Source organism: Gopherus flavomarginatus, chromosome 8, assembly GCF_025201925.1.
Source record: "Gopherus flavomarginatus isolate rGopFla2 chromosome 8, rGopFla2.mat.asm, whole genome shotgun sequence".
Classification (NCBI taxonomy): domain Eukaryota; kingdom Metazoa; phylum Chordata; order Testudines; family Testudinidae; genus Gopherus; species Gopherus flavomarginatus.
This window is the reverse complement of record NC_066624.1, coordinates 14,997,569-15,024,632: the sequence shown is the minus strand read 5'-3', so window position 1 is coordinate 15,024,632 and position 27,064 is coordinate 14,997,569. Positions and strand designations below refer to the sequence as shown.

The following is a 27,064-nucleotide window of genomic DNA, read 5'->3' as shown; positions in this document are numbered from 1 at the left end:
CGTCATCAGGAGGAGGGATAAAACTTGTTCACCTTAGCCTCCAATGATAGAACAAGAAGCAATGGGCTTAAACTGCAGCAAGGGAGATTTAGGTTGGACATTAGGAAAAAGTTCCTGTCAGGGTAGTTAAACACTGGAATAGATTGCCTAGGAAAGTTGTGGAATCTCCATCTCTGGAGATATTTAAGAGTAGGTTAGATAAATGTCTATTAGGGATGGTCTAGACAGTATTTGGTCCTGCCATGAGGGCAAGGGACTGGACTCGATGACCTCTCGAGGTCCCTTCCAGTCCTAGAGTCTATGAGTAAGAGATCTTAGGCTATGTCTGCACTAGAGAGCTTAAAGTGGAGCAGCTGTACCAATGCAGTTGTGCCGCTGTAAGATCTCTCCTGTAGCTGCTCTATACCGACATTAGAGAGCTCTCCCATCGACGTAATTAATCCACCTCCAACAATAGGCAGTAGTTTGTCAGTGGAAGACGCTCTCCCACCGACATAGCACTGTGTACACTACCACTTATGCCAGTGTAACTTATGTTGCTGGGGGGATGGTATTTCACACCCCTGAACAACATACATTTTGCTGACATAAGTGGTAGTGTAGATGGCCTTAGACTCTGAAAATTGTACCCCAAAAGTGAAAGTTTAATAAAGGTATAAGCAATTGAAATGAGTCCTTTGGAATAGAAGCACTTGGGAAACCTTAACTATAGGTCTTGCTCCAGCAATATTAACAAGAGGATTGCATCTTCTATTGCTTCTGTAGACCAAGTATATCGCACACACCAGGGGATTCTCTGCATTCCTCCATTGCCTCCAAGGAGCTCCCTGTGTGTCACCCTCCCTTTCCCCTCTTTTTTAGGGATTCTCTGCGACCCCTCCTTACCTTCTACTCCTCATTTCTGCGGTTCTGAAAGTCCTCCCTCCATTCCCCCTCTGCCACGTCACTGTCCCCCAATCTCCTTATGACAGGGCTCTGTGTGCTCCCTTCGCCCCCATACTAGCATGCCACATTATCCCCTGTTCTATGGTTCTGCGTGCTACTTCTTTCCCCCCCCTTCCCCACCATGGCTGGGGCTCTACGTGCACATATCCCATTTCCCCCTCCATCACATCAGGGTCTCTGTGTTCCCCATGTATCCTTTCCCTCTTACTATGGTCCCCCATTCTTGCCGCCCCCACCCTGCTAAGGTTCCCCTTTCTTCACCCCCACCAGTGACTGTGAGCCCCCACCCCCGGCCAGGGGCTCTATGCATGCTCCTATTTCCCCTGTCTTTTTTTTTTTTTTCCTTTTTGTCTAGGACATGATTTTTTCAGGTTGTCAACATTTAAAACTGTATTAAGAGGATGAGCAGGGCTGAGATGAGGGACATTATTATGCTAGAATTTATTATTGGCCGCCATCAAGAGATTCTTTGATCTGCAGACAATTAGAGAAGTGGCTGAAGTTGCTGGTTCTGCTAACCAGATGCCAAGGACTCTGTGTGTCCCCTATTTTCCCCTTTCATTTTATACAACTTTTACCAAAGTCAAAAGTGTTCTGGGCATTGACGCCTAAAATACCCCCTGAACTTTTGGAAGGAATCAGGTGCAGCATTCAAGTCATCATGTTACAGGCGGAAATCAGAACAGACAAGAAAACATTTAACGAACCTCAAGTGAGATTTTTAGCCAAAAAAATAAAAATAAAAATCAGGGGCTGGAGTATTGTACAAGCTCTCATGACCCGTGTAATTAGAAATGGGTTCCATGGACAGGAATAACTTCCAGAGAGTCTACTTTTATACTATGCTGTGAAATTTGCTTAATATTGATACAGAAAGTAACACTGAATTATCATGATTACAGGTAATCCAGTCAAGATTTCTTTAAGGTCACACTGCACCTGAATCATAGTGACTAAAAGAGAAGTCACATAAAAATGAAAATGTATTCTGACACATCAGAAAATATTACAACCAATATTTTGTAATCTGACCAAGTTTAATATAGTCTCTTCCACGAATAAGAGTACTCATCTCCAAAAGGGTAACACCCTACGGCTGTTTTCTATAGGAGACAATGGAACTACCATGTAATAGCCAAAAGAAAAAAGCAGTCTAAACTTCTATATACGCTAGTTTTAAAGTGATTCAGCTAATGTTTGTAAGTATTACAGAAACCCTTAGAAAATCAAAGGACATTTAATGAGTTACATAGTTTCACGTCTTTTGCAAGTTGAACATAAAAGCATTTCTGCATTTAATAAGCTCGATATTTTAGTTTATAAGAACACAGCTGTACTGAGATGATTTAACTATGATAAAGCACTGTGAAACTTGTTGAGCTAAGCCAATGATTTACTAGCTACATTTTCACATTTAGTATCAGAGGGGTAGCCGTGTTAGTCTGGATCTGTAAAAGCAGCAAAGAATCCTGTGGCACCTTATAGACTAACAGACGTTTTGGAGCATGAGCTTTCGTGGGTGAATACCCACTTCGTCAGATGCATGTAGTTTTGTGGGACAGTTTTCCTGTCCCACAAAACCTTGAGATTTCAAAATATTTTCTCATTCAACATTGGGAGAAAACCAAGATCTTTCAAAAATGATCATGGAAAATTAAGACACCTGTCCTAAAAGTAGCCAATAACCTATAGTTGGGGCACTCATTTGGAAGACCCAGGTTCAAATTCCTTTGAATCGGGCAGAGCAGCAACTTGAACCTGTCTCTCTCACCCAGTGAGCACCCTAATTGGCTATTCTGGGGGATGGGTGAGGTCTCACTCTCTCAGGTCTGATCTACATTTAAAGTTAAGGCCACAAAGCTGAAAAATTTACACCCTAAGTGCTGTAGTTAAGCTGATCTAATCCCTGGTAAAGATGCAGCTAAGTCAACAGAAAAATCTCTTCTGTTGCTGTAGGAAGCATCTACACTACAGCACTAAATCAGTCAGCTATGGCACCATAGCCCTGCAGCAGTAGCACCCATGGCATAGACATAGTCTCACTCAAAAATGACATCCTGATCCTGAGAAGCCTCCCTGAAAAAAGCTTCAGTTTTATGGAAACAAACTCCTGCAAAAAAATTCAGTTTTGATTAGTCAGCATTATCCAACAAACTGTTTTGTGAAAAATCTCAACCACTTTACTCTAGACTTGGGCCTGGAATATCCTTAATTTTACTTGTAAACCCACTACACTGGAGTGGGATTCATGATGGACCGCTATAGAAACACATCAATAAGCCCCAGACTCTAATCCCTACCGCAAAGGAACAGACAGAGAGCACTCACAGAGCTGGACTTAATACAAAGAAAGCTTGCATCAACTTAATAGGCTCCCCAAATCTTGCTTATACCATGTGCAGCACACAACATTGGTGTTTCCACAAGATTGCTGTTGACAGCTACAAGGGGTAGGGAGCACTATTTATCTGTTAAGAAAAAGAAATTATTTCCAGTCATCTCTTTGGAATAATTTTAAAGCTTCCTTCTCAGTTTTATCCCTCACAACAGTTACATGTCTACAATCCTCATGAATCTTCAACCACCACAACCAGCCCAAACCTTGTGCATGCTGCAAGCAGTGGAATATGATAAATCTGACTACTAACCTATCAGATGATATACCACAAATAGTTGCATTTTGATTTTTATCAAGATGGTCACTCTCATACTAAGAAAGAGAAGCAAGGAATGTTGTTACTGAGGCTTGGTCTATACTTACATGTTGAATTGACATAGCTACATAAGGCAAGGGTGAGAAAACCACATATTTCTGACCAACATACTATGCTGAACTAAATCCCAATCTAGCCATAGTTATGTTGATGAAAGAAAGCTACACTGACCAGAGCAAACTTTGTTCAGAGTAGTGTTCCTACACCCAGGGAAAAACTCCATCCACCAGTGAAGGCTTCATCTACACACTACAGGGTTATGCTGTCATTGCTACTCCAAAATAGTTATGCCATGACATAGATATACACTAATTGTTGAAGACCCTCCCCCCCCCAAAGTATTAATTGGTATTATGAGGCCACAGCAGAGTACCATTACAGTTTTTATCTGTAAAATCAGACAGGGGGATAAACTACCTCTTCGTCACAAGACTAGCATTAAAATCAATTAGTGTTTGTAAAACATGAGTGCTAAATATTATCTATACACCACCGAGACTACACACAAAACTATGCACAGTTCCAAATACTTTTTTCTGATATTGAGGTATATGACTGGGAAAGAATTCCAAAAAGAATGAAAGGCATCCAGGTTAAAGTCCTCCTTAAGGAAACAACTTTCTGCCAGGACAAGAGTTAAAGCTAGAAGCAGTAGGATGAAACTGAACAATGGAAAATGTAGGATGAATATTAATAATATTCAGTAACAACTGAGTCTATTATATTGTGGAATATTTTATTAAGGAAACAATGAAAGACCCAGTAACCAATCTTCTAAAACAAGACTGGACAAAACACTCAAGTAGGTACTGTAAAAAGCCACAGAGTGTCCTGTGGCACCTTACAGACTTACAGATGTATTGGAGCATAAGCTTTTGTGGGTGAATACATACTTCGTCAAGTAGGTACTGTAAAGAACAATCCAGCATTGGCCCCCACGGAGTGGACCTATGAAGAGTTTTTCAGTTCTAATTTCTAGTAGTATATGATATCAACAGTGTTCCTTCCAGGGATCCAAAGCATGAGCACTAACTTTATTTAACAAAGCACATTCTTACTGGATTTCTCGACTGTGTACATTTCGGACATATTGCAAACAGCACCAGCTCTGACCCCAGACTTTCTAATGTAGCTACACAGCTGAACGCTTTTCTGTGCCGCGCATCAGCTTGTGTTTGTGAAGCCCAGAATCCAAGTTCACTAAACCCATTGTAGTGTGCTCTCACCCCAAGGGAGAGCAAGCAGGCCACCTCCTTCTCCGTGTGCGGATGACCAATGGGAAGAAAGAGAAAGGAGAGGCGGGTGAGTGCTCCGAGGACATGAACAAACACAATCAGCTCTCCAGCAGGCCCCATTAGGGCAGCGTATGACGCACTTCGGTAACCCGACTCCCCACCCCGTTAAGAGTCACGGCGCTGACACAGCCCCTCCTCCCCTGAAGGAGGGCGACACGACAGTAAGAGAAAAGCAAGGTTTTGAACCGCTCCAGGCTACCTCCAGGAAGCCTCACAGGGCAAAGGAACCTCTTGTCTCAACCCTACACCTGGTAGAGGAGAGAGAGAAGGGCTGAGTCACCAGATCAAGCTGTTAATAAGAGCAGGTCCAAAGACACAAACACAGGGTGTGGCTGTAGGGAGCACAAGGGGAGGCAATGCTCCTGAACAAGCCATCATCTGTGTTTACACAGCTGAAGGGGAAATAGAAGAGTTTTAAACCAAACTGCCAGGAAGCTATTAAAAACCGGGAACGAAATCTTTCCGCAGCTCTTACGGAGAAGTTTGTAACAGCTAAATAAATGCATAATCTTGTGGGAAAACAAAGTAGCTGATTCGAAAAGAGAAAAACCGCCGTTCAATTGCTACTGCTGGCGCGGGGGGAGGGGGAAAATCAACCAGCCAGTCATCCCGGGTATGTTCAGGGACAGCAAGTATCACCTACACCACTAGCTGGAGAAGAAGACACCAAGCAGCAGACCATACAGACAGCGAGGGCACCAGCATCACCACACACACCAGAAGCAAGCGTTATGTTTACGCTGATATAAAGAAATATGAAAACAAGCTTCCAAGTTCAGCGGAACTAACTTGATGCTGCTGTGCCCTGCCCTTCCACACACACACCCCCACCTCTGCCCGCTCCAGCGAGTCCCTAAAGACGTCTGCTTACGCGTACACGAGAGAGCCCAGAAAGGAAAAAAGCTGGGAAATCTGCTTCCTCCTACCTGGGCAGGGTTCAGCTCAGTTCAGTGTGCATGTCGGGAGGGAGGGGGCTCTGGGCAAAGCTGTCTAAAACAAAAGTGGCGCCAAAAACCCCTGTAATCAGCCTTCTTCCTCCTTCTCTTCCCCTCCCCCATCATAGCCGGCTAGGGCCCAGCAGGGCTCCAGCAACACGCGGCTCCCGACACAAGTTTGCAATGGCCCCTCTTTCCCAAACCTGAACTGAAACGGCCCCCAAAATCTCCTGCGGGGCGCGGGCGGGGGGAAAGCCCCTTGAACAAGTGAGGTGGAAGGGGGGCCCGCTCCCCGCGACTCACTCGCACAGGCCCTGCTCGCTCCCTCCTCAACTCCTTCAGGGCGGGGGGAGGTCAGACCCCGCGGCTTCATTCCTGTCCGAAAGGGGAAAAGGCGCTTCCTCCATCCTCCCCAAAGTGCCGCGCGGGAAGGGGGCCGACCCCCGGGCGCGGGGGAAATCAATTGGGGGTACCAGTCCCTGGGGGGGCACCATGCCCCCCCCCGCCACTGGGGGGGGGGAGAAACGAGCTGTCAGGTACACTAACCCCGGCCACTCTCCAAGACGCACGACTCCGGGGCAGAAGTAGCCGCCCCACCATTTTTCTCGCGCGCGCCGGGCCGCCCCTCGGTGCGCTGCCGTCCCCTAAGTGGCCATCGAGCAGGGCTCCCCCTCGCTGGCTCCGGTCCCCTCCCCTCGAGCGGACCTGCCCGGCCCGGCCCGGCTCTCCCCACACACACACACAATGCCCGAGTCCTCCATCTTGCCAGCAGCCCCTGCTCGGCTCTAGAGGAGGGGGAGGAGGAAGAGGAGGTTCTCCATTTTAGCTCGCGGAGCGCTGGGCCCGGGCCGCCCGTGGCCGAGGAGGGGGAGAAGGAAGGGGGGCTCCTCGAGGGCGGGCGGGCAGCGAGGCCGCTTTCGGAGCCCTCTCTCCCCCTCCCCGCCGGGGAGCGCTGGGAAGAGGGGGTGGGGAAGCGGGGGGCTGGAGTGTTTTCTCGGCTCGGCCCCGCGTCCTCCATCTTGGCTGCACTGTAAGTCCTGTGGCCAACCGGCCCGGCGCCCCGCTCTGTCCCCCAGGGCCCCGGCCTGGCCTCGCCCTATCGCCATACACAGCCCCCGAGTCCCCCCTCCAAACTTCCAGAAGCTTCGCCGCCATTTTCTAACTTACCTTGCCCAGTGTCGGCGCAGGCAGCTCGGAGGCCCGGACCCGCGGCTCCGTCCCTGTCCCCCCGCCCGGTTGCGGGGTGCGTGCGCCCGGCTCGGAAGCTCCGCGGTGGAGGGGTTTAGAAACGGCGCTAGGAGCGGGCAGGTTATTTAATTTGGCGGCGGCGCTGGGGATTGTTTGGGGTGTTCGCTGCTCGGCGGCTCGCAAGCGAATGGAGGGCGCAGGCGCCACCTGGCGGCCACTGAGCAAGGCCGGCTATCCTGGGCGTGGGGCGACATCTGCCGGCCGGGCTGGGGAGGCCACTGCGCTCCCCTCCCCGCCGGGCTCCGAGCGGGTAAACAAGGTGGCGCGCATGCCCGACAGTGCCAGGCTCACCCCACCCCCCCGTCACCCAGCCCGGGGCGGGGCGGGGCTGGGCACGCGCTCAGCGCGGGTAAATGTGGGTCATCGCGGCCTTGTGGGGCGCGGGAGCAGTGCGCGCGGCGCCCGGGGGTGGGCACGCGGGCTGGGGGGAGCCTGGGCAGGACGGATACCGGGGCTCGGGGCCGCGGGCCGCCAGCGCAGGGAGGGTGGAGACAGCTGGGCCCAGCCCCTGCGGGGAGGCGCTAACTCAGTAAAGGAGCAGAAGTTACTGCCTGAGTTTAGCGCGTGGCCCAGCGAGGTCTGTCCGCTCACGTAGCTAGGGCACAGCCTAGGCAGGAAGGAGCCCTCAGCGTAGGGGCTGGGAGTGCTGATGCTGCCTCACCAAACCCCCTGGATTGAAGTGGGTTCCATCATATACAGAGTTTGCAGCTTGATTCAGTGGCTGGCATCAGCCTTTGTCCAAGCACCACTGCCCATCAGCCACCCTCAGGGCATGGCCTGGCTCAGCCCACCGCAGCTCAGCAGGGACTCAGCAAGCACGTGCTACTCTGCTGGCAGGGTGAGGACAGCCTAGCAGGTGCGGGGCATGGCCATGGCTGGCCCTTCAGGTTCCCTAGCCCTGCTCAGACCCAGAGGAGAGTGCTAGCAGCACCACATGGTCATATGAGGGCTATACCTGTTTTACAGTAGTGTTGGGTCCAACACTCAGAAGGGGCCTATAAACCCTCCCTTTCCATGTACAGGGTGAGCCTGGCAGGGGGGCCAGCACTAACGGTGGAGTAGGCACATGGAGCAACCTGCAGGTGCCACACAGCGGCTGCCGCCCAGCACTGCATCTGGCTCAGCAAAGTAGCCAGAGCTGCCACGGGACAGCCAGGAGCAGGGCCATGGGGAAGGGACTGTGCCAGAACTCCTTGGCCTGAGGTAGCTGCTCCCCAACTCCTGGGGGCGCTGCTCTGTGAGGCCTGAGTTCCACTACCCAGGGCACAGCTCCCTCAGGCACTGGGTTCCACTTTGTGGCTGTGGGATACAGATCACGACTCCAAGCCCCTGCTTCTGGAGTTGCTGGTTTGGCTCTGCCCCCTCCCTCAACCCTTCCCCTGGCTCTGCAGCCCCTACCCTGGATCAGGGTGGGGAGGGGTCCGGTTGAGGAACAGATACCATGTTCTGGTAGGAGATTTGGGTCAAGAGGAGTCAGTTCATAGAGAGGTCTGGTCCAGTTTGCAGGTTTTGGTCTGGGGAGGGATGCAGGTCTGGTCCACTTCAGACTGGGGAGGGATGTGGGTCTGGTCTGGTTCTGGGGGTGGGGGTCATTCTGGGGAGGGATATGGATGTGGTTTGGGACATCATTCTGGGGAAGGATGTTGGTCTGGTCCGATTTGGAGAATTGGCCCAGTCTTTTGGGGGCACAGCTGGTTCTGATCCTTGTCTCTGTCTCTCTGCCTGCAGGAAAGGACAAGCAAAGCTAGTATGAATGATGCTGTAAAGAAAATGTGTTAAAGTTTTTCATATTTTTTATTTTAAAAATGTTTTAAATCTGCCCCCGTTTCATACAAAAATTTAATTCAAGCCCTGGTATTCATGTAAGAAATGTGAAGGGTGAGAGAGTGTGAAAGTTCCCTTTTAGGGGTGCAGCACATGGCTGGTGTTTTGACCAGCCTTGACTTTTGTTAGCGGTTTTTACTCACTGTGCTTTATTTTGTATTTTTTCTTTTATGTACACTTATGTGTATTCCTTTTGCCCTAGGGCTATCATTGCTAGTACTCTGGTGGCAGCCACCTCCATCTTCAACTTAAACTTGTCCATTTTGTAAATAAAGCCTGTGATGCTGTGTGCCATGTCAAAGACAACTTCTATGTCAATCGCCTGTCTTTTACAATCATTCCCCATGGGGGCCCACAAAAGGTTAATTCGGCCCTGCATGAGAGACCTCACACAAGTGGGGTGAAGAATGTGGGGTGAAAACCTCCCCCAGTGTGAGGCAGTTGTGTCAGACACTGCTACTCTGCCCTGTTCAGGGAGACACTGCTCAGTGGGCTGGTGGCAACAGAGCCTCAGCATGCTCCCCTGCTGAGTGCTTTAGGCAGAGAATTTGCTCCCTTGGGGCAGACAGTTCTGTAATCAACCAGGAAAAGCATTTTGGAAGGGAAACAAACTTGTCCGGAAACAAACAAATCTCCTCTAATGATGATATTTTTCAGGTAAGAACCATGTCAGTAAGCCATTGTTATTGACCTAATAAGGACAGTCCTGTGCTATGCAAGCTGGGCTGTGCACACTGGTTAACAAGGTCAGCTGTTTATTTCATTCAAAGTGACAGAATTGACTGGAATAAGAAATCTTGAGTGCATCATACCAATATCACAAAACACTGAAGCACAAAATTCTGTATATAAACATTAGTATCTAATTTCCTCTCTTAGTTCCCAAAAGGTAGAGCAATTACAAAATTAAGTTACTTCTCAATGTGAGAAAAATGTTTTAACTGACACACAAATGTCACACTGTTTTTCATTAATTGGACTGCATTATCAATTTACATCCTTTCTAATGCCCTCAAGTGTCAGCTTGTTCTTTAGGCTAGCCACAGGCAGAACTGTGTTATCTTAAATTACTTTTTTAAAACTGTTCTAAGATTCTCATTATATATAATATTTAATAAAGATTGTTGTGTTTGCAGAGCTGTTTACAATTGCATACAATGTGCATGTATGTTAGTTTCACTCTCATTAGACCTGTCTGGAGAATTCGGACTTGTCTGCTGATGTTGGTGACGCTTCTTCTGGTTAAGACCAGTCTTCCTCAAAATTTGTTGTTTTTTGTTCATTGCTAAGTGTTTTCAGTTGAGATTAGTTGTTGCTCTTAGGCTCTGAAGGAGACGGCCCTTCTGAAAGCTTTCTTGCAGGCACTCCTGTAAAAGTTTAAAAGCCCAAGGTCACAAATAGATGATAAAACATGTTCAGGTAATACTTATATATTGACCATCACAAATCTTAAGACTGATTATATTATTCTGTTCTTTTTACCAAAATCACAGAATCCAAGAGTGCTATAGAAAGGGGTTCTACAAATATTGGATGGGGCGCCCTCAAACTGTTGTTAATTCACAATAACAGCGAACAAGTTGGTTGATTATCAGAGATTAGGAAAGCTAATTATATTGAGAGGAAAAGTAGTTCTGAATTTCAACCAGTTCACTTTCAGAGTTTGAGTTTGCAGGATTGCACCCTATTTGAGCAGTCGCACTCTACCATCAAATGATTTTTGGTCTCCTGGAATAGTATGGCATGCTGCCACTGTGGATCATAAGTCACTGTGGATCATAAGTAGTGCTATTTTATTAGATGCAAAAAAGCACAAGTATTAGGCTATGTTAGTAAGAATTTGTCATCTACTGGTAGTGGAACTTAGTGTTAGATATATTAACTAATGCTAGTATCAAGTCTATTCCATCTGTTTAACTTTTCTTTCCAGTTGTAAATTATAGACAATAATCTACCAATGTAAGCATTTTATATAAAATAAGTAGGGCTGTCAAGCGATTAAAAATGTAATTGTGCAATTAAATAATAATAGAATAGCATTTATTAAATATTTTGGGATGTTTCCTACATTTTCAAATATATTGATTTCAGTTACAGCACAATACAAAGTGTACAGTGTTCACCTTATATTTATTTTTTATTAAAAATATTTGTACTGTAAAAAAACTAAATAGAATTTTTCAGTTCATCTAATAGAAGTACTGTTTACCATCTCTTTACTTTGTAAGTTGAATTTACAAAAGTAGAATGATAAAGAGATGGCACTACAGTACTTGTGAGGTGAATTAAAATACTATTTCTTTATGATTTTTACAGTGCAAATATTTGTAATAAAAATAATTTAAAGTGAGCACTATACTCTTTGTATTCTGTGCTTGTAATTTAAATCGATATTTGAAAATGTAGAAAAACATCCAAAAATATTTAATAAATTTCAATTGGTATTCTAGTGTTTAACAGTGAGATTAATCACGATTAATTTTTTGGGGTTAATCGTGTGAGTTAACTCTGATTAATCGATAGCCCTAAATATTACCCAAGCTAGTCTGGTCTTTTCTACTTTTAAAAAAGTCTTTGTTAATTTTGATACACTTGTCATACTTGTTTATCAAAGAGTATGGAGTGGATCATGCTACTGTAAGTTTTAAAATGCAATATCTATAGTCAGCATTGACAAAGAGATTAAGACAATTCAATCTATGCATTATTCTAAGCAATATGAAAAATAATAAACATTAAAATTAACACTTGTGACATAAGGCAATAATACTCAAATAACAGATCAAAAGATTCTGGACATGTTCATATGTGGTTACTATCTAAAGTTAAATTTTTTAATCATGACTACATTTTTTGAGTTAATCACGTGAGTTAACTGATTAATCGACAGCCCTAAAAATAACATAAGAAAATAATTCTACTCACTTTTGAATTATGACTTTGTCTAGTCAACTACATCTGAATTATTTTGTGTTGGGGGCTCTTGGGGCAGGCACAGTGTATTCCTGTATGGTTTGTACATCACCAAGATCACTGATGGAACTCAATAAATAACATCTATTGAAAAAACAGTGTATTTTCAAATGATAAAATAAATATTTTGGGATACATACAGAATGTTCAGATTCTATTACTTGTATATTCATTCCTTAAAAGAACAAATACAGTAATGGAAACATACATAGTGACCATTATCCCAGCTACTTCTTGTTAATTAGTGTCATATGATAGGGTTGGTCTACACTGGGGGGGGGAGTCGATCTAAGATAAGCAACTTCAGCTACGTGAATAGCGTAGCTGAAGTCGAAATATCTTAGATCGATTTACCTCTCATCCTCACAGTGTGGGATCGACATCCTTGGCTCCCCCTGTCGACTCCGCTACTGCCGTTCGCGCTAGTGGATTTCCGGAGTCAACGGGAGCGCGTTCGGGGATCAATATATTGCGTCTAGATGAGACGCGATATATTGATACCCGAGAAATGGATCGCTACCCGACGATATGACGGGTAGTCTAGATGTACCAATAGAGAGGTATGCTATAGGCCGGGGTCGGCAACCTATGGCACGCATGTCAAAGATGGCACGCAAGCTGATTTTTAATGGCACGCTGGAGCCTGCAGGGACTTCAGTGTGCCATTCAAAATCCTGCCGACACGGCAAGCTGCAGGATCCGCGTTCCCCGGCTGGAGAGCCGGCTGAGCCCAACAAGCCACCAGCCCCTCCCACGCCTTCCCCGCCTTCCCCCGGAGCCCTGCCGCCACCGCACGCAGCGCTCTGGGGGCCAGGCTGCGCGCTCCCGCAGGGCAGCGTTTGGCTCCGTGGGGAGGGAAAACCACTCCCTGCTCATCTGGAGCCCTGGCGCCACGCGCGCAGCACTCTCAGGGGCGGGGCAGGGCTCCAGATGAGTGGGGAGCCTCATGGTAAGGGGTCTGGGGTTGGGGGGGGCGGTTGGATAAGGGTTCAGGGCAGACAGGGAGCAGGGTGGGTTGGATGCAGGGGTGGGATCCCGGGAGGTGGTTGGGGCGGGGGTCTCTGGAGGGGGCAGTTAGGGAGCAGGGGAGGTGGATGGGGCATGGTAGTCCCGGGGTCTGTTGGGGGTGAGGGGTAGGGGTTAGAGCAGTCAGGGACAGGGGCAGGGAGGGTCCTGGGGGGCAGTTAGGATGTGGGGGGTTGGATGAGTCGGGAGTTCTGCGGGGGGCCTGTCAGGAGGTAGGGGTGTGGAGACAGGTTGGGGCAGGCAGGGAGCAGAGGGGGTTGTATGGATCCAGAGTTCTGGGGGTCCTTTCAGGGGGCAGGGAGTGGTTAGATAGGCATGGGAGTCCAGGGGGTATGTCTGGGTGCGGGGGTGTGGATAAGGGTTGGGGCAGTCAGGGGAAAGGTAGGGGGTAGGTTCCTGGGGGGCAGTCAGGGGACAAGGGGTAGGGAGGCTTAGATAGGGGGTGGGGTCCCAGGAGCAGGTAGTTGGGACTAGGAGTGGGGGCGGTTTCGGGGTTCTTGGGGGGGACAATCACCCAGCCTTCTGCCCTGAGCCCTGACCACTCCCCCCCCACACACCCAGCCCTCTGCCCTGAGCCCTGCAGCCCCACACACAACCCAGGCCCCTGCCCTGAGCCCTGTACCACCCAGCCTTCTGACTCCACCCCCTCCCATGACCCCAGCCCTGACTCTGGCACCCCAACACATACCCAGCCCCCCTACCCTAACACCTGCACTCCCCTCACATGCCCCCGCCCTCTGTCCTGACTCTTGCATCCCCCACATCCCCAGCCCTCCCACATCCCATGCACCCTGCACATCCCCACCCCCACCCTGAGCACCAAACGGGAGCTCCTGCACCCCTCACACCAAATGGGAACTGCCCAGGTAAGTGCCCCCACACCCAAACCACCTGCTCCAACCCTGAGCCCCCTCCCCCATTCTAGCTCCTGGCCAGACCCTTCACCCCCAGCCCTGTGCTTGGTCCACACCCATCCTCAGCTCAGTGCAGAGAGAGGAAAAGAACGGGCCAGAACCAGAGAGAAGGTAGGTACCCACTGTATGTGGGCAGGGCCGGGACCCCAGACCGGCAGCGGGCTGAGCAGGTCCGGCAGCCGGGATGCCAGCTGGCAGGAGCTGGCAGATGGAACCCCTGAGCGGCAGTGGGCTGAGCCGCTCAGCCCCCTGCCGATCTGGGGTTCTGGCTGCCAGACCCTTCCCAGCTGGGGTCCCAGCTGCAGGCCCCACTCAGCCCACTGCCAGCCTAGGTGAACAGAACCCCAGACCAGCAGCAGGCCGGCGGCATAAGATCAACAATTTAATTTAATTTTAAATGAAGCTTCTTAAATATTTTGAAAACCTTGTTTATTTTACAATATAACACTAGTTTAGTTATATATTACCGGCACACGAAACCTTAAATTAAAGTGAATAAATGAAGACTCGGCACACCACTTCTGAAAGGTTGCCAACTCCTGCTGTAGGCTCTGGTATCTATTGATAAATACACAGCATATAAGGGATGGGCATCTGTCCCTAAATTCTGAAACATGCAAATAGTCTGCCCTGAATAAATCAATATCTATTAAGATGCCAAAAGACAGTTGAAAGATAGCCCAGCAATCCTTGTCACAGCAGTATCTTGCACATATTTCTTGCAAGGTATTAACAAATGTTTCACATGGAGGAAACTATTGGGAAATCCTGGCTCCATTTGAGGTCAGTGACAAATTTTGCATTGATTTCAAGAGGACCAGGAATTCACCTTCTCTACCTTTAAAAAATAAATAGCAGAAAAACACTAGTGTTTTTTATTTTTTAATAGGAGCCCAGGATCACAACTTGGAGTGTCACCCCTAGACTTTCCTTCTCTCACATTCAGACGTACCAACATTCTACTGCTGTAATATGATTTTTCCCCTCTGGCTAAAACAGTTGTCCAAGCCCTGAGAGTCTCCTTATGTCTAGCCTCCCTAATGGCCACCATAGCCCTCTCCTGTCTGTCCAAAACACAGCTGCTAAAGTTATCTTACTTGCTACAGCTGGTCAACAATTTTTCAGTGAAAAAAAAAATTGCCCTTTTTTCAAAAATAAAAGATTTTAGGAATAATTTAATTTTTAGTTAAAAAAATAGGAGGAGGGTTTTATGGAAAAATTAATGTACCAATTACACAGCCAGAAAACAGACAAATAGATACTTAGATATTGGTTACTTTCTATTCAATACTCAGAGAAAGAGTATTCACCTTCAAAAACCATCAGAATGCCTGTCCAGTTTTTTTGCATATTAATTTTTGATAAACATTCCTGATCTGTTAAAAATGTGTAATCAGAGATTCAATTCAATGTAATAAAATCACTAAAAACAACATATCATAAGTGTTATAATACTCTGTAGTATGGTAACACTACATTAAGTAGAGAGATTAGACTACTATATTTCTGCATAACATCTCTTTAAACATAAGTTCACTGTTGTAATGATTATTCTTTTGATTCTGGTATTTATATGACAAGGACTTGTAAACCTATCAATTCTTCCTAAATACATAAATAGCATAATATTTTCATTTATAAAAAATGATATTTTTTCTATTAAATCCCCAAACCCTTTACAGCTTTTTTTTGTTTTGGTTTTTCATATTCCCCTCCCACTCCTTATTTCAGTGGCAAAAAAGAAAAAGGGAATAAGGGGAGAAAAGGATGACCAAGAGGGGGGGAAACATGAAAGTTTTATAAACCAAATATTTGATAAAAATTTTCACCAAAAAATTCAGAATTAACCATTTCCTTTAGAAAACTGTACAATGAAAATGTCAAAATATTTCATGACAAATCCTGACTATTTTTTGACCAGCTGTCATACTCTCCCAAATATCTATGTCATTCATCCCCATTTCTAAATCCCTCTAAGGCACACCACATCAAATACAAACTTCTTCTTCTGGCCTTTGATCCCTACACAACTGCCGTGGCAAACATCTGACATTATTGCTTCTCATGTAACCTTTGACTCCTCTATTCCACCCGTGATGCTTGTCTCGATAAGCCATAGGTTTCCATCCTTTATTTCAATCTATGTATTTTGACACTGCCCTCTATGACCTCTTCACCCAGTTTACCACACTCTACTCATTCAAATCCCCCTTAAAAACCCACTTCTTCCCCAGGAACCCACAAGAAGTGAGTGTACAGTTATGGGGAGAAGATACACATTTTTAAAACATTAATTTATTCCCATCCCTGACTCTCTCATTGTGTCCTCATTTCTATATATATATTGTGAGGGGGGAGTTCTAAAGTGCTTCAATTCAGGGCCTTTCCTTTTGTGTATTGGACAATGCCAAGCACATTGTAGGTGCTTAGAAAAATAATAATAGTCTTGTTGCATGAACATATCTAGCTGGAGCACTAGGCATAAGCACATTCTTGCCTGATTCTTCATTCCTTAAGCATCCTCCTCTCTAGTTTCATCACTCTTTATTTTCATCTTCTGAACAACATTTATAGAATGGTAGAACCACTAACACCAGCTTGACTAGTCCGTCCACCTATCCACAAAGGGTAAATAGCTCATAGAGGCTGGAAGGGACATTGAGAGGTCATCTAGTCCATTCCCCCCACACTGAGGCAAGACCAAGTAAATCTAGACCATCCCCAACAGGTGTTTGTCTAACCTGTTTTTTTAAATCTCCAATGACGGGGATTCCACAACCTCTTATTCCAGGATTTAACTATACTTATAGTTAAAAAGTTTTTCCCTTGCTGTAGCTTGGACAGATTCCTTCCTATTGTCAGTGGACATGCCCTTAATATATGAAGATTGTTATTGGGAGCCCCTCAGTCTTTTTTCTCAGTATTAAACATACCCAGCTTTTTTAACCTTTCCTTGTACGTCAGATTTTATAAACCTTTTATCATTTTTGTTGCTCTCTTGTGGACTCTTTCCAGTTTGTTCACATCTTTCTTAAAGTGTGAAGCCCAGAACTGGAGGGAGAGTACTCCAGCTGAGGCGAGGCCTTGCTGATGCCAAGGAGAGAGGGACAGTTACCTCCTATGTCTTACATATGAAGCTTCTGCTAAAACATCCCCAAACTATATTAGCCTTTTGCAAAACTGAATCACTCTGTTGGCTTATCTTCAATTTGTGATCCACTGTAATCCCCAGATCCTTTTCAGCAGTACTACTGCCTAGTCGGTTTTTCTCCATTTTGTATCTGTGCATTTGATTTTTTCCTTCCTAAGGGCAGGAATTGAATTCAACTTCATCTTGTTGATTTCAGACCAATTCTCCAATATATCAAGGTCCTTTTGAATTTTAATCCTGTCCTTCAGAGTTCTTTCAACTCCTTCCACCTTGGTGTCTGTGACACTCTGTACCACAAAGTAGCACCCTGGAACCCCCATATGCACCACAGTCATATGATTATGCTATATTTTGTACAAAGTATGCCTTGTGAGGTATCATTTAAGAAGTCTTGATTTGTTGAACATTAATATCCTGTTGAATTGTATGTACTATCATTGTATGTGAAGTTATGAAGTATTGCTATATGTGTTATTGAAATACGTTGTGAAGTTGGGAGATGCCCACAGCTGGCCTTTCAGTAGGGAGAAAGGAGCAATCATCACTGGCCTGACAGGGCTTAATGGCCCATTAAGAAGAATCCACTAACCCAGAGGTTTCTTAGAGAAGGCATGTACACAATGAGCACTACCTGAGCCCCATGTCACAGAAAGGATCTTTCCAGCAGCTGGAAGAAAGTATACAAGAGGGGAAGTGACATCATCACTTGGCCTCTCACTCTCCCACCCCCACCCCATCTCAACACCTAGAAAATCATCTAGAAGTCAAAGTCTTGGAACTAGGGAGATTGGTCCCAGGAAGAGACCAGTCCACTCTGTGTTGAGGAATTGTGAGCTGCCTGTAACATCTGTTAGCATGAGAAACTGCTTCATTAAAATCTTGCTTAGTCTGTTAAAGTTGAAATTTAGACTGTTTCTATTTTTATTTCTTCTGTAGCCAATTTTGATCTCTATGCCTGCTACTTACAATCACTTAAATCTGTCTTTCTGTAATTAATAAATCTGTTTTATATTTTACCTAAAACTGTGTGGTTTTGGTTGAAGTGCTTCGGGAATCTCAGCTCAGTTTATAAAGGGTGGTATATGCCCACTTTCCTTTGAAGTGGAAAACTAATTAATGAGCTTGCACTGCCCAAGAGAGTCTTGAGCAGTGTAAGATGGTATATTTCTAGGGTGCATGGCTGGGGTGATTGTTTGGTGCCTCTCTGTATGATTCATGACTGGCTCAGGGAGCATTCATGTAATACAGCTGGGTGTGGGGCTCCACATGCTGATGGCTGAGTGATCACAGTGCCTGAAGGAGTGTTGCTGCTTGTCACTAGCATAGCTTTGTGAGAGACAACCCAGGCTAAAGAGTTAAGGGAGTACAATGGTCCCACAGTTCCAGATTGTACCCTGGGGATCCCATCACAGTGTTTTCCACACATTTTGTAAGCATGTTCTTCACTCCATTGTGCAAGTCATTAGTGAAAATATTGAATTGTACCAGACCCAAGACAGACCTACGCCACACTAGATCATCCTCCCAGTTTGACAGTTAACAAGCCTGTTGGGTGCCTGGAGAGAAAAACATCCATTAGTAGTTGTGATCTTTTTGTAACTAGAGTGAGTCTTCATGGATCAAATGGTGGGTAAGGCATTTTCTATATAATCTGCAGTCAGCTAAAGAGAATTTAAAAATAAATAAATGTTTGATGCAATCATTTGTGCTGTCTAGTTATTCCATGTGTAATCAACCAGTTGGTACATTCCAAAATGTATTTGAAGGGCATTTGAACATAAAATATATGCTATAACTAAAATTTGCTTCCATGAAAGTACAGGTTCTTTTCCCCTTTCCCCAATTCCCAGAATTAGAGGGAATCATGAGGATAAGCAAACAAACTGTTTTGAAAGCAGAGTACATTTAGACATTTTTAAAACTACAGCATCTATTATGTGTTCTGGTATATTTTTGGAGAAGGTTAAAAGGAGTAAGAAGGTTTTCATGAGAGCAAATGAATGGGGGTAAAAGTTAAAAGTGTGGTGGAAAAGTCCTGTTGTAAGACTTCGGGTACACCCTGAAATAATATCTAGAACGCCTAGTTACAGAACTACATTCAAAGTGTTATTTTCATGCTTTACGCATAGGAACAAAGATGCTGTTGCTGATCCTGAATATGAGCCTGCAAATATCAGTTTGGAAGTTGTGGATGAAGTACAAAAAAACTAAAAGCTAAATTTAAAAACTGGGCTTGTTATGTAGGCATGTTAAATGAGAAATAGAAAGAAAAGACAGGAAGGACTTAGGTCCATCTGTCTGTCTGCCCCCTACAATTGAAAATAATTGACTAGGTATGATATATCCACTTTACATTAAGACAAGCTATACGCCCTCAAAAATAAAGTTTCTGGTGTTCCTGAGAGTGTGGTACTCTGTCATTTTGCTCAGGTGAAAGCTCAAATAATAAATTTTGAAGATTGTACAGATCTATTGCAAAAGCTGATAAAAGCACAAGAGTGAAGCAGATTCAGCTGTACATAAAATCCAAATATTAACATTAGTTCCACATATTTAGTCTATTGAGAAAACAGTGAAGTTCAAATGCAGCCTACTCTTAAATTTATAGCTGAGGTATTTTATGTAAATGACTTGAAGAAAGAAAACTTTAGGTAGTTTTTAGGCATTTACTCTTTTATTTTTCTCAAGTCTCTTTGGAATTCTTCCCTTTGTGTTCTTCCTTTGACTGATTTTACTGGTGCGCCTGGGACTTCATGTAGGCAGAGCAGGAGGAACCAGGTTAAGTGTACTGCCAGTGATAGCATATCATTTTGAGGGGCTAATGGCTGAGACAAGAGAGTGATTAGTTGGCAGATGGCAGAGAGCAAGCAATGGACCTTGTCTTGTTCTTTTAGCTTCTTGAGAGAAGCTGAAGAATGATCTAAAGTTCCTGATGCGGCCTCTTGCTTCTTAGGAGTCCTCATTCCCAATCAGATCAAGTGGAACTATGCAAAAAAGGCCACATTATCCAAGGATGACAGAGAAAAGAGACCTTAGTAAAATCCCCACCTCCCCACAAGGTATCTGTGGTGTCCTAGTTGTAGCTCCTCTATTCCACGAGCTACCCAGATGAGCTTCAAAGTCTATTCTTTGTGGTGGTGAGGCCAATTCAGACAGCCCCTGGAACTGAGATGCTGCAACACAGAACTCTTTTCTACTAGATACAACTCCAGTCCTCATCAGACACAGCCATTTCAGTAGGCATCATAGAAGACAAAGGCATCAGCACTAACAGATCTGAACTGGCAATCAGAGGAAGAAAACCTTGGAATCTACACCATAGATGCAAAGGGTACTCTCAATACCCGTGAATCCTCCTTCCAATCATCAGAACCATGCTGATACCACTTCTGCCTCCTCTTTGATAGTACTGGAGCAGGAACCCACACTGCAACTCTGCTTCCTCTCTCTTTTATGTGCAAGAGAAGACCAGAACTAAATAATCACTCCTTGAAAGATAAGAATTCACCCACATGAGCAAAAGAGTTTGATTTACCTTTGCTGGTGCTGAGGGATTCATCCCCAGGGAAGGACAGATGTGTGACAGGTCAAACTGAATAAAAGCCACACCCCTGGATTATATATATAACTGAGTGAAAAAATCTCCACTTGCCAGATACTTTGCTTCCAAGTCCTCTGAAATTAGCTCAACCCTCACCAGATGGGTCTGCCTCCAATCCGTTTAAAGATGAACCCAATTACATGAGAGAAAACAATGGAGTACTTTTTCATAATTTCCTGAAGAGCTACTTCACACGCCTAGCTCACTCGAGGTCTCTCCCTGGTCTGTGGGCAGTGTCTTTATATATTCCACCCCTGTTTTCTGTTACGCCTTGACTGGATTCCAGACTAAAGTTCTGACCACCTTTGGATCTATAATTTCCAGCCTAACATCCTTCCACGGTCCTGTCAAAGAGACTGCCTGGAATCACAGAGAACCAACGTGATCCCTCACTGGAGAGAGACGGCAGTGTTGCAGCTCACCCTGGCCCTAAATAATAAGCCAAACAGCCAGCCTCCTGCAATATACCAGACACCACTTGTATGCTAACTAAGGGCTTGTCTACACTGGCACTTCACAGCGCTGCAACTTTCTTGCTCAGGGGTGTGAAAAAACAGGTGTGCCTCTGAGCACAGCAAGTTTCAGCACAGTAAAGTGCCAGTGTAGACAGTGCACCCTCCCAGCACTGGTAGCTATTCCACTCAGGGCGGAGGGTTAGAGTGCTGGGAGAGTTCTCTCCCAGTGCTATACCATGACTACACAAGCCATGTTAAAGTGCTGCCGCGGCAGTGCTGTAGCTTTCCCAGTGAAGACATGCCCTAACTCCCAGACAGGGAGTTTTATTCAGTTCACTGGACCCCCACCTGGAGTCCTTTCTCTTTCTTGTCTACACCTCTTCAGGCTAGACTTCCAAGATAAAGAGTCCGTAAAGTTGTTTTAAAGTTTATATTTTCAAGACAATGTAAAGCCCACACAAGCTTTAGTCAGAAAAAAAACTAATCCCAGATTCATGAGAAAGGCCTCACCCCCAAATGAGGCACTACTAAAGATGGAAGGGACAAGCTATCACTCAGGCCAACTTCTCCAAATCCAGGGCATGATTTTGTTCCCACTTCCAGACCTGACAAGTCAGAGTCTAGGGCTAGGGGCAGAGGATGTGGGAATATTCATCCATAGTTGTGCCCACAGATAGATGTTTCTGCTAAAATTGTTAGTGATAAAATCAGTTATGTCACTATTTGAATTATCATTGTTAGGCTTCAGAGATAATACACAATTCCAATGAATGGGGCAGCTCTCAGAGCTATATTTTCAGGCAGATGGCATTGCATCAGTTCACATCCAGATTTTCTTCACAACTAAACAGTAAGGGCTTTGGAATGGGTTGTTTGTTTGTTTTCTTTTGATACTTAGATAATGATTTAAATTTCCTGAGAAACTGATGAGTCCCTCGCTCAGAAGCTCAGGTAGGCTTCAGCTTAGATGACTAGCCTGAGTCTCTGTTGGAACTGCAAAATCCACACAGCTATTTTTAGTGATCTAGGTTGAGCCCTGCTAGCTTGAGTTTCTCTATCCCTAGCTCCCAGCTGCAGTGCAGACATGTTCATAGCCTCTCCAAGGTTCATTGGCCCCACCAGCACCCATCTATACAAAAAAGCCTGTGCCAATATTCTATTATGCAAATTAATCTACTTGTGTACACCAGCGAGCATGTGTTTGTGGGGTGGAAGCAGTGGGTACGGAATGTCTATGAAGTGCCAGTTAAACTGCCATAACAGATTTTTATTTACACTCAACTCCTAGAAAACCATTGCTAGAAGGAGGCACCTGATTCTAGACATTTCAAGGCTTGATCTAAATAGGGGAATTGACTAGCATAACTATTAAATAATAAGATATTCCACAATAGTTATTCCAGAATAGATGGTCCCCATATGGACACACTACTCCACAATAAAAGCTTAACAGTCATCAGTTGATCATAAAGGTCACACTTAAGGGAATATATGAATGAGCTCCTGAAGGAAGAGAGGTTTCAAAGCCTTCAGAATTTTAAACCTAAGTACCCTAAATTTTAAACCTAATTTCAAGGGGGACAAATATATATAAGAGTAACAGAAAACAAATGGAGCCTTATGATTGTGAATAACTTGGCCTGTACAGTCAGAGAAAGCAGGATGTCCATCAAAAGTACTTCAGAGGAAGAAAAAAATCATTCATGAACCACTCTTCTCGTTTGGCTGCTTGAATTTTCTTTGGGCTGCACGCAGGGAGTGGGAAGATGTGATGTTCCCCTCTGGTGTTATCTGGACCGGTAATCTGCTAGGTCACTCCAATCCTTGACTCTGGGAGCCAGCCTTACCCTGCTCTGCTGTGAGAACCCCCGCTCCTGGGCTGTTCACGCACAGCATCTGGCATGTCAGCTGCTCCCAGCTACTTGCAACCAAATGACACTAGCCAATATCTCTGGTCCCAGACACAGCTATAGGAACCTCCATTTTGCAGTGTCCAATTATGGCCGCTGGATGCTGCAAGCTTATATGAGTTCATCAATTTAACAAAGAAATTGATATGTACCAGGCTTATTATCCCAAGGGGAGTCTGACACGCTTCAAACCAAATGCACTGCTTCAGGTATGTGGGCAACTATCGTGTATTTTAGGCCGCAATTTGTCAAGTCAGTCTGGAAAAATACTGGGACCCTTGCTATAATCATGTGACTGTCTGAGTTTTATCTGACCTTGCATAGTACAGTAAACAGGACCTTTTATGGTGCCTACAGGATTGCTGCTTTGTGCATGCTGCGCGCGTGATAGTATGCTTTTGTCCAATTATATGATTAGTATGTACAACGTCAGTATGCATGGCTAGCCCTTATGTAACTGAAATCAACTATATAAGGAAGTAGAAGTAAAAATAAAGAAGAAGCTTTTTTACTTGCTTACAGCTGTGTTGTGTGAGAGTTTTCTGTGCTCCGCATTGAGACGCCACAATTGGTGACCCCGACGTGATCCGATCCGGCAGGACCTGGTCGGAGTGCTCGAGAGAAGAAAAGCGGAGGTGGTGGCCGCGGCAGGAGGTACCGAGGGGATATCGGCTCCTGGTCGTCCGAGAGTGACGTTCGTGAGCTCACAGGTGAGCGGCCGCATATTATAAAGAAAATATGGGTTCTGCATTGTCTGTAGAGGAGAAGACAGTGCACGAATTTCTGCTGCGTATAGCAGAAAAGCAGGGAGAAAAGCTTTCCCCTGAACCACTGTCCCGTCTGCTTAAGTGGGGGCAGCGACGAGGATTTTTTATCACCCCGAACACTGTCTTCGACAAGACTGTCTGGGAGCAACTTGGATCAGATCTGTGGGGGTCGGTTGCCCACGGCAATAAAGAGGCTGTCTCCCTTAGTCAAATATGGTGCAAGGCAAAGAAAGTAGTGGAGACACTCGCTGCCGAAGCAGGAGTTCAGGCCGCCGTGGAAGAGATTTTCCGATCGAAGAAGACGGACGAGCCGCCTGCGGTGCCGCTTGAGCCGCCCGTCGTGTCCCCGGCTGGGGATAAGGATGAGTCGTCTGTGGTGCTGCCTGAGCCACCCGTCGTGTTCCCGGTCGGAGCTAAAGAATTTTTTGCACCTGGAGAGGACACAATTATCCCTACTGCACCTGGTTTTGACCCTGATGGGACTGACATTGATCCTTGCACGGTCCCTCTTCCTCCGGATTCGGACAATTCTTTTGGCAAAATGGATGTCGATTACCCTCCCTATTTGGAGTCCGCGGAATTTCGTGAGGAGATGAGGCGGCAAGGATACCAGTTGCAGGAGATGTTGAATCACTTGTCCCGTATGGCGGGAGAGCCTGTCCCTCCTCAATCTCATCTTCTAAAGACTTTGCAGGACTATGAGAAATATAAGACCCATAAAACTAAGCCGCCGGACCCCACTTTGCGTACGGGCGGTGCCGCCGTTCCCTGTCGCACCTGTGGAGATTGGGATTGTGGTGTCCATGGAACTCCATCGCTGGATGCTCCTTGTCCTCGTTGCTTTCGTTTGGGGTGCCGTGGAGAATGCGGGCAATCACCAGGTCGATCTTTGACCGCGTCCCCGAGACCTTTGCAACCTCCGAACCACTCCAATCCTTTTCTTAATCAGCCGCCCGCGGCCTCCAGCCGTGCCCGCTGCGCTTTTCTTAATCAGCCACCCGCGGTTCCGCCGCGTCCAGCGGCTGCGCCTGCAGCCCCGCCAACCACCCGGCCGGCGTATTCCTCTGCAGGCGCTGGAGCAGGCTCGCCTGATCCGGTCCGACGATGGCATGGACTTATAAAAGAAGCACGCATAGAAGGGGAATTTTTACCCAGTGCCTTTCCGGTTATTATGCCGGACCCAAACAATCCTGCCCGGCGACAATGGGCACCATTGGATTGGAAACTCATTCGTGAGGCACAGAAGGCTATAATGTCTTATGGCATGAATAATCCATATGTGCAGTCTCTCGTGGAGCAGGTATTTGTTGGACAAGCTATGTGCCCTTACGATTCGTCAAAGTTTGCAGATATGCTTTTAACACCTACTCAACGGTTGTTGTGGAAGGATAATTGGTCAAAACGTGTGGAGCTGGCTATGCTACAGAATATTGAATTGGATATAAATAATCCGTTACGTTTTGCTACTCAGGATATGCTTATGGGAACTGGTGCTTATGCAGATCCACAACGACAAGCCCGCCTTGATCCTCGAGTATTACAGCAATCGCAAAGACTGGCTTTGGCCGCTTTTAAAGATGTGCCTCAAATTGGTAAACCGATTCCACCGTATGCAAAAATTGTCCAAGGCCCTTCAGAGTCTTATTCCACATTTCTTGACCGACTTCGAGAAGCAATAGATCGCTCCCCAAACTTGACAGCCGAGGCGAAAACAGCCGTTGGACTCGATCTTGCCACGCAGAATGCCAACGCCATTTGTCGTCGTATCCTAGCCACCCTGCCAAAAACTGCTTCCTTAACTGAGATGGTGGAGGCCTGCAGCAGAGCGTCAATATATGAAGAGACAGATAAAGCAGAGATACATGCAAAGGCCCATGCATCCGCATTGGCGGTAGCCCTTAAGCCTTTGGTGAGAGCCGGTAAGCCTTCCCGCCCGTCCGGAGTTTGTTTTGCATGCGGAAAACCGGGGCATATGAAAAAGGATTGCCCAAATAAGAGTGCGCGGGCGGGGACCGAAAACACGACAAAGGCTTTTGCGGGAACCTGTAATCGCTGTGACAAATTTGGACACCGTGCATCCGAGTGCCGGTCTCGTTTCAAGAAGGACGGTACACCGCTTCAGGGAAACGGGACGCGGAGCGCCCGCCGGGGGGGCGCGAAGATACAAGTATCTCCCAACCCCAAGCCGGTTGTTTGGAATACCTCACAGGAGCAACCCGAGGAAGTGCCGGAGTGGACTTGGCCACAGCCGCAGATGTAACGTTGGACAACGATAAGGTGCAAGTCGTTCCCTCGGTAGTGAATGGCCCCCTGGGATACGGACTTAGTGCTCTTCTAATCGGCCGTTCCTCTATGTCTAAACAAGGAATCTTTGTGCTGCCTGGCCTTATTGATGCGGACTATACTGGAAATATCGGAATGATGGTCCGGGCCCTTTTTCCTCCAGTGAATATTGCAGCTGGCACTCGTATCGCTCAGCTGATTCCATTTCGCAGTTCCGTGCCAAAGACTAAATCAACGGAACGTGGCCCTCATGGATTTGGCTCTACAGATTCTCCACAGGTAGCTTTTGCCATGACAGTAACTCAACGTAAACCTTCCCGGATGGTGTGTCTACATGGCCCTGATGGCCGCCAGATCCGACATGATGCCCTTTTGGATACTGGAGCTGATGTGACTGTTGTCCCGATTCAGTTTTGGCCCGACTCCTGGCCCTTACAAGATGCCGCAACCTCGGTTAGGGGCATTGGTGGATCCCAACCCACTCACATCAGTACGTATTATATCACAATTTGCGACGATGAGGACCCTGCTACAACTGCAAAGGTGCGTCCTTATGTTCTTTCTGCTCCCGTCTGGCTTTTAGGCCGTGACTGTTTAAGTCAGTGGGGAGTCGTTTTACAAAACTCACCTTTTGCTTAGCGGCCATTGAGGGGCGGCCGATCCTACGGTTGGAATGGTTAACCTCTACTCCAGTGTGGGTCGCTCAATGGCCGTTACCAGCTCACAAGCTCGCCCATGTACACGAACTGGTCCAAGAACAACTTGCAAAGGGTCATCTCGAACCCTCTCTGAGCCCCTGGAATACTCCAATTTTCACTATCCCCAAAAAGTCGGGAAAATGGCGTCTGCTGCATGATTTGCGAGCAATAAATGCAGTTATGAAGGATATGGGAGCCCTCCAGCCAGGCTTACCTACCCCTACGATGCTTCCGCGCAACTGGCCTCTACTTATAATTGATTTAAAAGACTGTTTCTTTACAATTCCTCTTCACCCTGACGACAGGGATAAATTTGCCTTCTCAG

At 46.2% G+C, this 27,064-nt stretch overlaps 1 protein-coding gene across 2 annotated transcripts in view; it reads right to left on the bottom strand.

The window, feature by feature from the left end:
• The window catches only part of STAG2 (stromal antigen 2), a 170,287-nt gene extending 163,014 nt beyond the window's left edge, over positions 1-7,273 (bottom strand). The window contains exon 1 of one of the 2 annotated variants that reach the window (XM_050964464.1): positions 7,057-7,273. The gene's annotated coding sequence lies outside the window, so the exon portion shown is untranslated. Of the gene's footprint in view, positions 1-6,192; positions 6,270-7,056 lie in introns of those variants that run through there. The other variant, XM_050964467.1, reaches the window with a different exon arrangement.
• Positions 7,274-27,064: the final 19,791 nt, after the last annotated feature.